Here is a 12,770-nt window from a genome sequence, read left to right as displayed (position 1 = left end):
TGGAGGTCCGAGGACAGCTTGCAGAAGTCCCTGCTTTTTGCCTGTCTTGTGGGTTCTGGAGATGAAACTCAGATCTTGGCAGCAAATGCCTTACACTGGAAGTCATCTTAACAGCCCATCTTTGTATTTTAAGAACTGTCCATCAACACGAATGTGACACTAGGTTGTGCACGTGATATATCATGGGTTTTGGAGTCAGAAGATTTTGGCCTGAGCTTCTGATTTGGAGACTCAACATGTGAGCAAATCTTTCCCTTTTGAAACTGGAGAGTGGGTATTGGCTGAACCACAGCCAAGTATACTAGTTGAGTAGATCATGAAAAGATCGTGTGGAGAATGCAAATACTGACAAACAGTGGAACATCTAGCTAGCCATTCTTTTACAGCTGTGATCTGTTAAGTCACCAGTGCATTCCCTTTAATAATAGTTGTTATTTTCAACCGTGATAAATGATGTGCTTTCCTTCCACGTGGACCGAAAGCCATGATTCTCACAGAATTCTTTACAGTATCTCCAGTTAGGAATCATTCTGTTCATCGTAAATATATAAAGCATTTAATATAAAAGTCTCTTCCTTACAGCAGAATGTCTCGGTGTTTATTAAAATGCTGACAGGTTCGACAGGAGCAAGAAGTAGTGGTGCGCTGTCGTGCAACAGCGGGGCTATGAATAATGGTGATGGACTGTCCATTTCAGAAATCTCAGATAAAAACATGAAAGAGTTTTATTCTGAAGAAACGGTAAATCTTCAAGAACTTGATACACACAGTATCTGCTGTATATGAATATCAAAACATTACAAAAAAATTTGTTATCTCTTTAATGCAAAAATGAAGCAAAATGTAAGAAAATACCTAGAACATTCGTTTTCTTTCAAAATGAAGTCAGTGAAATGAATCATTTCAAAGTGAAGTCAATACCTTTGATTTCAGAGGATATACAATAATAGTAATGCTAATTTTTCAAAGTTCCAAACATTCTGGGCATCAGAAGATATCCAAGCTTTTGACAGTTGCTATGATGGAATTCATTATATTTGTCATAGCTTGATGCTGTTTTCAGAATTCAGGTTCAAAACTGTGGAAATGTGCTATGAGATCCATTATTTGTTCACGTCCTGTGTGCACGCCCTGATACCAACAGGTATCATCCTTATGCAGATTTGGGCTGTGGTATATGAACCTCATCTGTAAAGTAGTCAGATCTACTAAGTTATTTACACATAGTAAAAAAAAAGTCTCTCACGTGTTTCAGATGCTAAAGTCTAAATCCCTAGCATTTGAACTGTGCCATGAAGGGGAGACCACAGAGCAAGGAGAGTTCTGGAGTCCCAGAGGTAACAGGTATAAGCATTGATCATGGAGTAATAGTGATGGTCCATGAGGCTGAGTTGCATTTCTCATTGCTGTGTCAAAATACCTAACAGAAACAAATTGAGGCAGGGTTTGTTACACTTTGTTTCTGTCATGCCCAGGAAGGCCTCCTGGCCAGAGCAGCTCTGGCTGGAGTAACAGGAATGGGAGGTAGATGCTCACACTGTCTAAGCAGAGAGAAATGAATGCTGGTATTCAGCCACCTTTCTCCCTTTTCATTCATTCTGTGGCCTCAGCCCATGAAATTTGAGGGTGGGCCTTTTAAAACCTCATTCAGAGAACACTCGTAACCACTTCCAGAAGTGTGTCTTCTGGGTGACTCTCAGTCCTGCGACACTGGCCCTCAGGATTAGCCCTCATCTCCCCCCCTCTCCCGTTGTGGGGCAGGGTACATGCAAAAAAGCACACGAACAGCTGTCTGCCATCTGCAGATGAGGCCACTAGTCATCTCAGGAACAAGAAAGAAGCTCATTGGAATGAAATGCAAGTTTGGCTGTATTTTTAAGATATCTTCCTCTTGAAATTATTTTAAACTTCCTAAGTATTTTTGAGTTCTCCAAACTTAGAATTTATTAACTATGTCTTCAACCTCAAGAATCTATCTTCATCCCCAAGAATCTAATTCGGATTTTACTAACTGCATCCTAGGTTGCAAAAGAATCTACTGCAGTTACTATGGCAACCATTGGTGTTTCCTTTTGCTGACTTGGAATTTTTTTTTCTGGAATTCATTCTTTTTCAGATCTAGTGAATACTTCTATCTCTTCACATCGGGAGCAGATGAATTAATCTTTTGGGGGCTCTTTGTATGTGGTGAATATTTTGTCCTTGGTCACTTCAAATTAGAATTTGAAATTGAAGTCAAGGTGGAGAAACCTATGGGCAAATAGTAATATTACCCAGTCATCACCCACGCCGTGACTATATGATATGACTATAACAGATACTATATTTCTGTCTCTTGATAGTTTCCAATTACATCAAAAAGCACTTGTACATGGTATTAGTGAATTGGTTTGTATCGATGAGATTTCTGCATAACTGATACTAAGATCTCAGTGAATAAATTGTGTGGTAACTTTCCCTGTGGTCAACAAGGGGCTAGCCATGGCATCCAGGATGGTGACAGGATAGCGACACCATTTCACCAGTGTGTGGAGAGAGCTGACATCCTATCAGGCTAAAAATCATTAAAGTCATCAATCAAAAGCAGTGCCTACTTCATTAAGTTGGGTGCTACTGAACTGCTTAAAAGTGTTACTGGACCTTTTAATGCAAGATGACACTAAATCACCCATAAAAATATTTAATTATGGGCTGGAGAGGTGACTCAGTGGTTAAGAGCACTGACTGCTCTTCTAGAGGTCCTGATTTCAGTTCCCAGCAACCACATGGTGGCTCACAACCATCTGTAATGGGATCTGATGCCCTCTGGTGTGTCTGAAGACAGCTACAGTGAACTCACATAAATAAAATAAATCTAAAAAATATTTAATTATGATTGTTAACTACTGTCAACAGCACATTTCTGAAGTGACAGATTAGCTACCTAAAGTAGGCTCCTACCATAGTAAAATAGTCTAGGTAGAGTATAGGACTGAGAACTTGAGCAGAACCTACTAGGACCAGGAGAGAAGCAGAGTTAATGCAAACAAACTCACTAAAAATATGAACGTTGTTGGGGGCTCAGTCTTGTTATTGGGAACAGAAAGAATGTGGATCCTTGTTACAAACTGGCCAGAACCCTACTGGAGTTGTCTCTGCTGGTGACTTTTTAAAACAATACTTTTGAAGCAATTGAGGTTCAAGCTAAGGATATTTTGAAGTAAAATTGTGTCCTGCATTTGTTACTGCACTGAGAGAACTTGTTAAGAGGAGAGAGACAGGAAGTATACTAGGAAACAACAAGGAACTAGGGCTCAATTGTTCTGGGAAGTCACAGACTATTCAAATGACAAAACATCCAAAATTAAGAGTCTGGTTATGAAATAATGGCATGGGGAAAAATGGTTTATTGAATGTGGCTGTGAAACTACTGAAAGTGAAAAAAATAATTAAAAGCTCAAAAGACTTCATCATAAGGGATTAAGGGTGTGCCTCACAGAGCTTCCTGCTTAGAAATTCTAACTTGGAAATACAATCCTGAAACAGAGGCAAAGACAGAGAAGCCTGAGTTCATCAGAACCACACTTTTGACAAGACCTTTCTTCATAGCCAAACATCACTGGGCCATCAGTGAGAGACTCACAAAAGTTCTTGAGAAGATGATGTCATCCAGAATATCACCTTCTTGAACTGCAGGGAATGAAGAAGCACAAAGAGAAAGGCTGTTAGCAACTAACATGTTCCTTTCAGGCAGAAGTGGGGGTTGCTGGGTAAGAGTCCAGCCTGTTCAACCCCTTATCTTAGCCTGGGGAGAGCCTCAGCAGAAAATCAATTAAGTCCACTCAAGCTTGGGTCTATTGAACTACAAGATCTTTTGAGTGTCCAAAGTCACTGAGTTCACTTGTGATTGGGCATGCAGTAATCTAGTGCAGATATTGATCAGAAAAGTGCAGTGCCCGGGGTTTGGGGGAGAGAGCAAGTGTTTTTTGAGATTCTTGTGTTCACTTATTCTGAAGGCCCTAAGTAGATGCTTCCACTGAAAGCCAGTTCTTAAAGTGCTGTATTTTCAAGATGGTTTCTATTCAGTTGTGAATGCCTATTTCATACCTAGGTACTGCCCACTCTTTTCCAATTCCTGTCCATTTCAGTGTACAGTATAATGAAGCATATTTTGTGTCTCTCTAGGACCAGAGTCGAATATAGTATTATGGAATGTCTTATATCTTCCTTATGGTTTATATTAGTCCAGGACTTAGCTACTGTACATTAAAACACTAAACATCAACCTGTATCTCTAGGACAGTTCTAAAGAAGACCATAGTGGGGAATTCTGTTTTCACACTCGATATTTTTGTTATATCAGAAAGTAATTAGTTCTGCAAGTAGCAGAAAATAGTATGACCTAGGTTCACATTGTTTAGGTATCTGGAGCATCAGGGTGGGGCTTGTGAGAACGGCCAAGTCAGCACTGCAGAACATACCAATCTGAGTCATTTTCTTTCAGATAAACAGAAGGGGGTAGAGAGGAAAGACACAGGGTGGGGACCTGAGTTGATGTACTAACAGTTTGCTAAACTACTAGAGAAAGATAAGCCTTCGGACACAGCACGGAGGTGGATGAGCTCTTAGGAGAAAGTAATGCTTGTGACTACACATTTTCATAAGAGAGCACATGATTCTGTATTCTGGTTTTAAGGTATATTATACTGGTCAGGGCTCCCCTGCAAAGAACAAATCCATATAGCTAATCCACGAAGGGATTCATTAGAACATATTAAATGCCTTGCAGAATAGGTAAGGCTGTTTAAAAATAATTGTTAGCTTTTAGCTTCCTGGAGCTCTTTCACAGCACTGGGCTGCCCACAGCTGCTATTTTCAGTGGGAAGTACCTCCCTCCAAAACCTCTAACGTAACCCCACTGCACCGCAGCCAGCATCTTGCACTCTATTTTGACCCGTGTGAAATACCACTTTTTTTTTTAAATTAGTGTGACCCAAAGCATTATCTAGTACTGCACAGCAATGCATATAAGAGATTTTAAGCAGGGCAGAAAGGAATATCACAAGGTCAGTAGAGTTGGCGAACAATTCACAGCAACCTCTCTCCTCACCCCAAAAGAGGCTTAATGAATTAAATTAATGAGACCAGGAGAAACATTGCATTAGAAAAGTCATTCTTTGTTTGGGAGGCAACAATAGAAAGATCAAAGACCTAAGATAATTTTCCTTGGAATGTTCCTCAATTTTAGGCTGTACTGAAAAAAAATTAATGTTTTTGTTTTCCTTTTTTTCAACTTAAGTTCTCTATTGGATGTTCTTAAATGGAGATAACCAGACTTTTAGTTTTTTCCGTTGTCATTTATTTCATGCCCTTGTGAAACCTGCCTCGTGACATGGTCATAGATCATTAAAATCTTTTAGTCATTTCTAATCTGTGGCTAGACTTCACCGCTGTCCGTTTAGACAGTGACTCTGTGTCATGGTTTGGTAACATATTGTTGTCCCTCTCATCAGCATATTTTGGCAATGAGCCGCACATTATCTGAACTAGCTTCAAAAATACTAATGTCAAAAATAACCCCAGCTTACAATGGGCTTACAGCAGGGAGGGCAGATTTAGTAACTGAGTCAGCCCTAGGCCAACTGCCACTTGCTGGATTTGCTGGCTAAAGTCATATGTTTGGGTGTTATTTTCTGTGACTTACACCCAGAACCCGGCTTTAGATGTAGGTTGTAACAGAGAAGAATAGAAATCAATAGTGGTGGACAATCTCTTCCCAGCATTCACAGGTATTATAATCTGTGTGGGCATGACATGACAATGGTCAGCTTAGCATCGCTGCCGTTTGAGAATGAGGCAGCCTTTGACATTTCTTTGAATGCTGTTCATTAGTGGAAACTGGTGGGACGCACTGCTTCTTGTTTTAAGGCCTGTTTGTATTTTCATGAGTGCCCAACGAAACTGAATTGAAAGCTGCTCAATAACAATAGAAAATGACTAATCTCAGCCAACAGATAATCTGTACTAGTTAACTACTGGCTAAAAGGAAAGCAAAAACAGGCTTAAAGCAAGCCACCAGTGGACAGCTGTTGAACGTTCTTTCCTTTCTAACCTTTGGTCTTCCTTGGTAACTGATGGTAGTTTCTTTGGTCATCTCTACCTTCATGCTTGCTTATCTTTTATGAAGCTGAAAGAAGTGTGTGTGTGTGTGTGTTGTTTTGCTTTCCAAAACCGCCACCCCTTCCCGTCATTATTTACACACCCTGAAATTGGAGAAGGTTACTCTTTGTTCACCCTTCTCATGGAACAGTGATGGAGAAGTTAAAGAGGATGACAGCTCTTACAGGTCACTATGGTGACCATCTAGGGCATTGTGCTCAGGATGCTCTTAGCCTTGTCTACTGACAGCCTCCTCTCTGACCACTCAACTGTCCTGGTTGGTTGAAAATTTTCCTGATTGCCCCAGTTATGACAGAGTTAAATGATAGTGTAAAGTATGAGAACTGTTTGAAAATGTCAGTGGTAGCTGATGTGTTTGGTGAATACAGATTTTCTCATTAATAATCACCGGGGTAAAATTGCCTGCATGACACTTGAGTCTCTAGCAACCCTTGAAAGCTAGTTTATCTATTGAGAGTGCTTTCAAGTATTTAAACAGTCGTTTGTATTTGCATGCATGAAAGTTAAATGACTTGAAATTCTTGTAGATTTACAATAATTGAGAGTTTATTTTCCATCAGTAATTTTAAAAGAAGGCTTGCTTAATAAGAATTCTTACAATTTAGAAACATATATGGAAGTCTGATAATACATATTCAGGGTAGATTTTTTTTTCAAAAGTAACTTTTTACCACTTGCTATTTATTTATTATTTTTCATGAAGTTGTTTCACTTAAAGATGGATTCAAGTTTTGAAATATTTTTATTTTTAAAATTAAAATATAATTACATAGTAATCCCCTCTCTCTTTCTTCTTTCCAGTGCTTCCCATGAGCCACCCATGCCTTGTTCTTGCTAAAATTTATGGCTTTTCTTTCTTAATTATGGCTCTGTGTGTGTGTGTATGTGTGTGTGTGTGTGTGTGTGTGTGTGTACATTTCCATATATACATGAACACAGCCTGATCAATCCACACAAGTTTCTTGTGTGTGAATGATTTCATAGCTGACTGTGTGGCATTGGCTAACCAATTTGTGGCCCCTTCCTTAACGCAAACTATTTCTTCTGCTCTTAGCATTCCTTAGTAGCCTGTAGTAAGGATACCATTATTGTAGTAATTATTGGTAAAGAAAAAGTATCTAAATAGAAAATATTTGAAATTTTTGGTGAGCAGAGCAAAAATCAATAAAATAGACTCCTTTTCTGATTCTGTAATTTTCTTTTTCACTTATAATTTCTGAAGGCTATTTTCTGTTATGTTTCAGTGTCGATTCTAGTTGCAGATTTTTTTTAATGTTTCTTGCCTCAAACCAGGTTTTCATTTTCAGTGATAGCAGGTAATTCATGTTTATTGTAATGGAATTATTAATATTTGGGGGAAATTTAATTGAATCATAAAGCAGTTATTTTCTTTGTCTCCTGACCTGACAGTGCCTTTCTATAATCCGTTGGATACATAAAGCCCCTAGAAAGCTTACAGTAGCAGTCGGAGTGTTCACTTGTGAGACACTTCACAGAAGGTTGACGAAGGGATTAAGAAGCCATTAGGGTCCATCACTGTAACAGTAAGACACAAAACAGCCAAATATTTCATCATTTGGATTCCCTGGGTTCTTTTTAAGCAGTCCAATCTACAGCTCTCAGGTGGTGCTAACACACTTCAGTTCAGGTTGAAGGTTGTTTGTTTGGGGTTTTTTGGTTTGTTTTGCTTTGTTTTGTTTTTTTTTTTATTTTTTGCCTTGTAAATAATTTAATGCAATATCTCCACCGGGACCATGAAATCACAGAACACAATTCAAAAGGAATTTTTATAGAATATCTATTTCTGTCAGTCTTGGTTTCCTGAACTGGGAAGATGGCTCAGTGAGTAAGTGCTTGGTGCAGAAGGTGAAGACAAGAGTTCAGATCCTCAGAAGCAGAATAAATACCAAGTTAGGACAGCAGCCTTCCAGTCATCCCAGTCTCAGAAGGCTGGAGTACAGATCCCCAGAGAAGGCCGGCCATCATTCCCAAGCTCTGGGTTTGATTGAGAGACCTACCTGCCTTACTGAGTAAGGTGGAAGAATGACCAAGGATGATCGATATCAACCTCAGATCATCATATGCATGTGCGCCCCACATAGAAGTATGCCCACACAGATGCAAACAGGCATAAGTCCAAATGTGCATCACACGCGCACACACACACACACACACACACACACACACGCAGAGGAAAAGAAGACACAGATTATTGAAAGATAGTTACTCTGTGCTTCTTCCTCCAGTATTGTGCTTCTCGATTACTACACATCAGCACTGTCCTAGGCTGCAGTTTGCTGCCAGTGTAGAGTGGTTAATCACCGTATCGGGCTTCATTTTCAGCTTGTCAGTTAGTGTACCGAGAGCCAGGTTCACGTTTTCATAAGGACCTAAGTTACAGGAGCCTCTGCTATTCTTATGAGTTAATAAAAATGGCAGTTATTTACTTGTACACTTTTTCTCGGGCAGACGTGTTTGCTTGTGTGGACAAGCGGAGGAAGAGTATGCATTCAGAGAGGTCTTTACTCCGTCACTGCTCTGGACTATGTGCTGTCTAAATGATGGTCACAGGGGGAGAGAGCTGGGAGAGAGGGGCAGTTCTGGTAGTACTGAGGTCTGTACTGTTACAGAAATGTGAACCTTTTTATCCTTCATGGATGCAATTGTATAAAAGTTTCCATGATGTGTTAGTAAGTCTAACTTGAAAATCTCAGGATAGCTGTTTGGTTGCTGTGGACACCACTCCATGTGATACTCTGGACCATAGAACAGACTCTGAGCCTGTGCTATGATACTTGGAGTCACTGGGACTCAAAGACTAGAATCCAGGTGGCCTCATGGTTCCTGGAGGGAGACAGAGTTCAATTCACACTTCTGGCCCTGGGTAAATCTCTGAGAGGCTCTACCTGAGCCTCAGTTTATCTGTCAGTGAGGATAGCTCAATACATTGATTATGCTAATCCAGGAGGGAGAGAGCATGTGTGAACCATGGGGGAAAACAGGGAATGATGTGAAGGAAGAAGAGTGGATGGAGTCAGCCATAGCCAGGGCCTGTTGTGGCTCTTCTCCATCTCTGCAGCTTACCAGATATGGACAGAGGTCACCATCTCAGTAGCATCCTCTGGAGGTGCTTTTAAATTAGCCTACTTAGAAGAGGGCAATTTGCCATTTGATTAATACACAGTAACTTTTTAGAAATAACTAATTAGTAAACAAAATCACTTAAGAAAGCCCTGCCTCCCACTGCTTTGTCTCTGTCTGATTGAAGACAAGAAAAAAAATAAAATTCCAGCCAAAGTAGGATATAATCTAACAACAATATTTTTGCTTGGTTTAAAGACCACTCAGAAGGCAGAAATAAATTTTTATTTTGAAACTATAGTCTACAAATAATATAAAAAGAGACATGAAACAGAATATAGTGATATGGATTAAAAACATGGAATAAAGAATTTCCTACAATTATAAAGAAATTTTCTAAGAGTTTGATTGTATATGTATGGATGTCAGTAGATGTGTATGCATAGGCAACGATTAACATACAGACACGGTGGAGTTTTGGGGGGGGTGTGAAGGGAATGAGCAATTCTGGAACTGAGCTTCTTTATCTTGTGATAAGTAGTAGAAAATTAGAAAAATCTCTAAGGTCTCACTTAACCTTATCTTTATAGAATTGCTTCTACTATCAGGCATTGTGAGCAATGTAAGCCCAACAAAGCATTTATCTAAATGGAAAACTGAATCAAATAATATTTACATAGCATTAGTGCATAAAGCTCTCAGCCGAGGAGTAGAAAGGGAACTTTAAAAGAAGAAATAAAACTTCTGGGGAGGAAAAAGATGGGTAGCAATACCATTCACTACTGGAATAGATAGAAAATGCATCATTAAAGTACCAGCTGCTGGGCGTTTAGCTTAAATTCCAAGTATGCATTGTTTCCTATGATGATGTGAAATGAAGTCTTAACACAATCCCCATCTGACAGAGGAGAATTCTGAGCCATAAAAAGGGTTGCTTCTCTTGTCTAAGTTCTCTGGAGGTGTGGGACGTGAGATCCTACCATCGCGGAGTCTGCAGCCCCTAAGTCTTTGTAACCTATGAAATAAACATCATCTGTGACAACTGCCCCATCAGTAGAGATCAGAGAAGTGAGCCATCTCCAGGGTTGCACACATATGCAGAGTTACCCTGTCAAACCATGGGGCTATTAAACCCCTTTAAACATATACTTCTCGCTGCAGTATGCTAAAATTTCCCGTGTAATTCTCGTCTTTGTGGTGACAGTTTAATGAGCACTGAGTTGAATATCTACCTATAATTAGATTTTTTTCCTGCAAAAGGAAAATGGGGAGATCAGCTGTAGACCCAGGCTGGAGATGAGCAGTCATCATAGTGACAAGTCTCTTCTCAGCTGGGCCTGCTGCACAGCCTTCTGTGAGAAGGTTCTCATTACCGAAGTGGACAGTCTTTCCAGTCTGCTCGTTGTCTAGGGACCAAAGTGAGCATGCCTCATTGGCATTCCTTCTTCTTACCAGGAGCTATTAAGGGGTAGTCAGAATATTGTCTATGTCTAAATTCCAAGACCCTCCCATAAGATCTAGCTCTCTTCAAATGCTAAGGAAAGGTATGGATGGAATGTTACACCTGCCTCCCGGATGGCCCAGGTAAGAGAGCTGATGCTCTTTCCTGGCTTTCTTCCCTTTGCTTTTCCCTGTGGGATTCATTTGTGGCTTGTATGTCAGGAGAGAACAGTCAGGAAGCTGGCTCCTGCAGTCGCTGGCTTTCTGCTATGATGTACATAGAAAGAGTCACAGACCAGAGCTAAGTCCTGCCTTCATTCCCCCATTGCCATTGGGCAGCAGGACTGTAGTGATGATTGTCATCCCTTCCGTCATTGTCTTTGAGATGATAACTGAGAAGTGACAAGAGTGTGAAGTTGAAGATGGCCGAAGCGTCCTTATTAGTTCTCTCTGTGGTACTTAGGTACGGTCACTATGCATGACATTGTTCCAGACGACAGATACTGGCTTGAAATTTTAAGAAGAAATATGGAAAATATTTCAGAGGCTAGAGGTGCACGGTTCTGTAAAAGTCCATTTCTGAACTCCTAAAACAAAGGCTTTGCAGCACTGGGCTGGGGTTTTTGTCACTGCCTCTTGGTGACATCTTTTCCGTCGGTGGTATAGTTCACAAGCTTTACCCTATGTTTTGTTTTGTTTTTTTCCCCCCAGAATCGCCATTGTTGATGGTGTGTGAGTAACATTGTACATGCAGGAAGGAGACAGTCTATTCTAACACTGAGGGTGGTAAGGCAAAGTCTTCAGTCACTAAGGGGGGGCTGACCTCCAGGCTGTCAAGCCAATTATCCCAGCGCAGTATGCCTGCTCACAGGAGCACTGGGCCGTGGCAGGTGATGAACGAGTGCTTTCTGTGGCCCTGGGCTCATTCCCAGGAGAAAGACTAAGTTGAAAAATGATTTTCCCATTATGGTGGGTAAGCGTGACAGAAGTCAGATACTGTCTTGTACATCCCTGCTGGCATGGCATGTGTGTGGAGGTCTAGGTCATGACTGGTATGATGTTCGATGTGGAGATAAGAGAAAGAAACCTTCCCATTCACTGTTCTGTTTGCAATGAAAATCGGCCCCAGCAGAGTAGGCCATCTGTATTTTGAGTTTTGCTGCTGCAAGGCAAACCTTACCTTTCTTATGGAAGTTAGAAACTGGTGCTGGCAGAATCTCACCTTGATAGCTCACGATTCATATCCAAGTGCCCTTGACTCCTACATAACATTAGAGACCAAGTCATCATTTGGGAGACGCTAAACAGGCTGAAAGGCTGTTTTACTTCATAGATTTAGTAACAGGCGTGTTACTATAGGCAAAGAGAAGTTGGATATTTGTTTAGTGTTCTTGATCTGCTTTTGAGATGAAGACTTGAAAGAAGCCTGGAGTCAAAGGAAGTCTCTTAATCTTTTCTTCCTTGAGCTTCTGGGATGACGTTAGGCCATGCCATCTGGAAAAGATGTTCATGTTAAACTTATACTCAAAAGCTTCAGCTCTTTGGGAGAGTTGGTCTTGTTTATCTTGTCTAAACATAAATAGGCTCCCATCTAAGGATCTTTGCATGTATCTTTGGTGCGGAGCCTTAATGGGCTCTTTGGAGCCTCTAACATTCTGTAGTCTCATATTAAGGGTTACTAAAACACCCCAGTAAAGCATATCTGTCAGTTTTGTATTTTATTTGTGGACATGAATATAAAAGGCAAACTAGATATCTTTCAGAGTTATTAACAGATATACTTAATAAAGTAGATTCATATGAGCTAAAACATAAGTATAGTTTACTCCTGTAAGTCAAGTTGGTTGCATAATTCCAGGGAAGTTCATTATTCTCTTTTTTTAAAAAAAATGTTACATTTATTCATGTCTTTAGTATGTTTGTGTCAGTATATAATTGTGACATGTGTGTGCCTGGGTACATATGTGAAAGGCAGAGAACAGCTTAAAGGAGTCTCTTCTATCGCGTGGTTCCTAGGGATCAAACCCAGGTCATGAGGCTTGGCAGCAATATCATGCCATTATCTGCTGAGTCATCTCTATAGCCTTGTT

At 40.3% G+C, this 12,770-nt stretch overlaps 1 protein-coding gene across 7 annotated transcripts in view; it reads left to right on the top strand.

The window, feature by feature from the left end:
* Nucleotides 1–12,770, top strand: part of Znf385b (zinc finger protein 385B) — a 385,123-nt gene that overhangs the window by 228,749 nt on the left and 143,604 nt on the right. The window contains exon 1 of one of the 7 annotated variants that reach the window (XM_029474274.1): nucleotides 5,686–5,768. The exons of the other annotated variants lie outside the window; for them this stretch is intronic. The gene's annotated coding sequence lies outside the window, so the exon portion shown is untranslated. Of the gene's footprint in view, nucleotides 1–5,685; nucleotides 5,769–12,770 lie in introns of those variants that run through there. 7 annotated transcript variants of the gene reach the window in all.

The sequence above is a fragment of the Mus caroli genome, chromosome 2 (assembly GCF_900094665.2).
Source record: "Mus caroli chromosome 2, CAROLI_EIJ_v1.1, whole genome shotgun sequence".
Classification (NCBI taxonomy): Eukaryota; Metazoa; Chordata; class Mammalia; order Rodentia; family Muridae; genus Mus; species Mus caroli.
The sequence above is the reverse complement of the archived record's forward strand: the minus strand, read 5'-3'. Positions and strand labels throughout refer to the sequence as shown.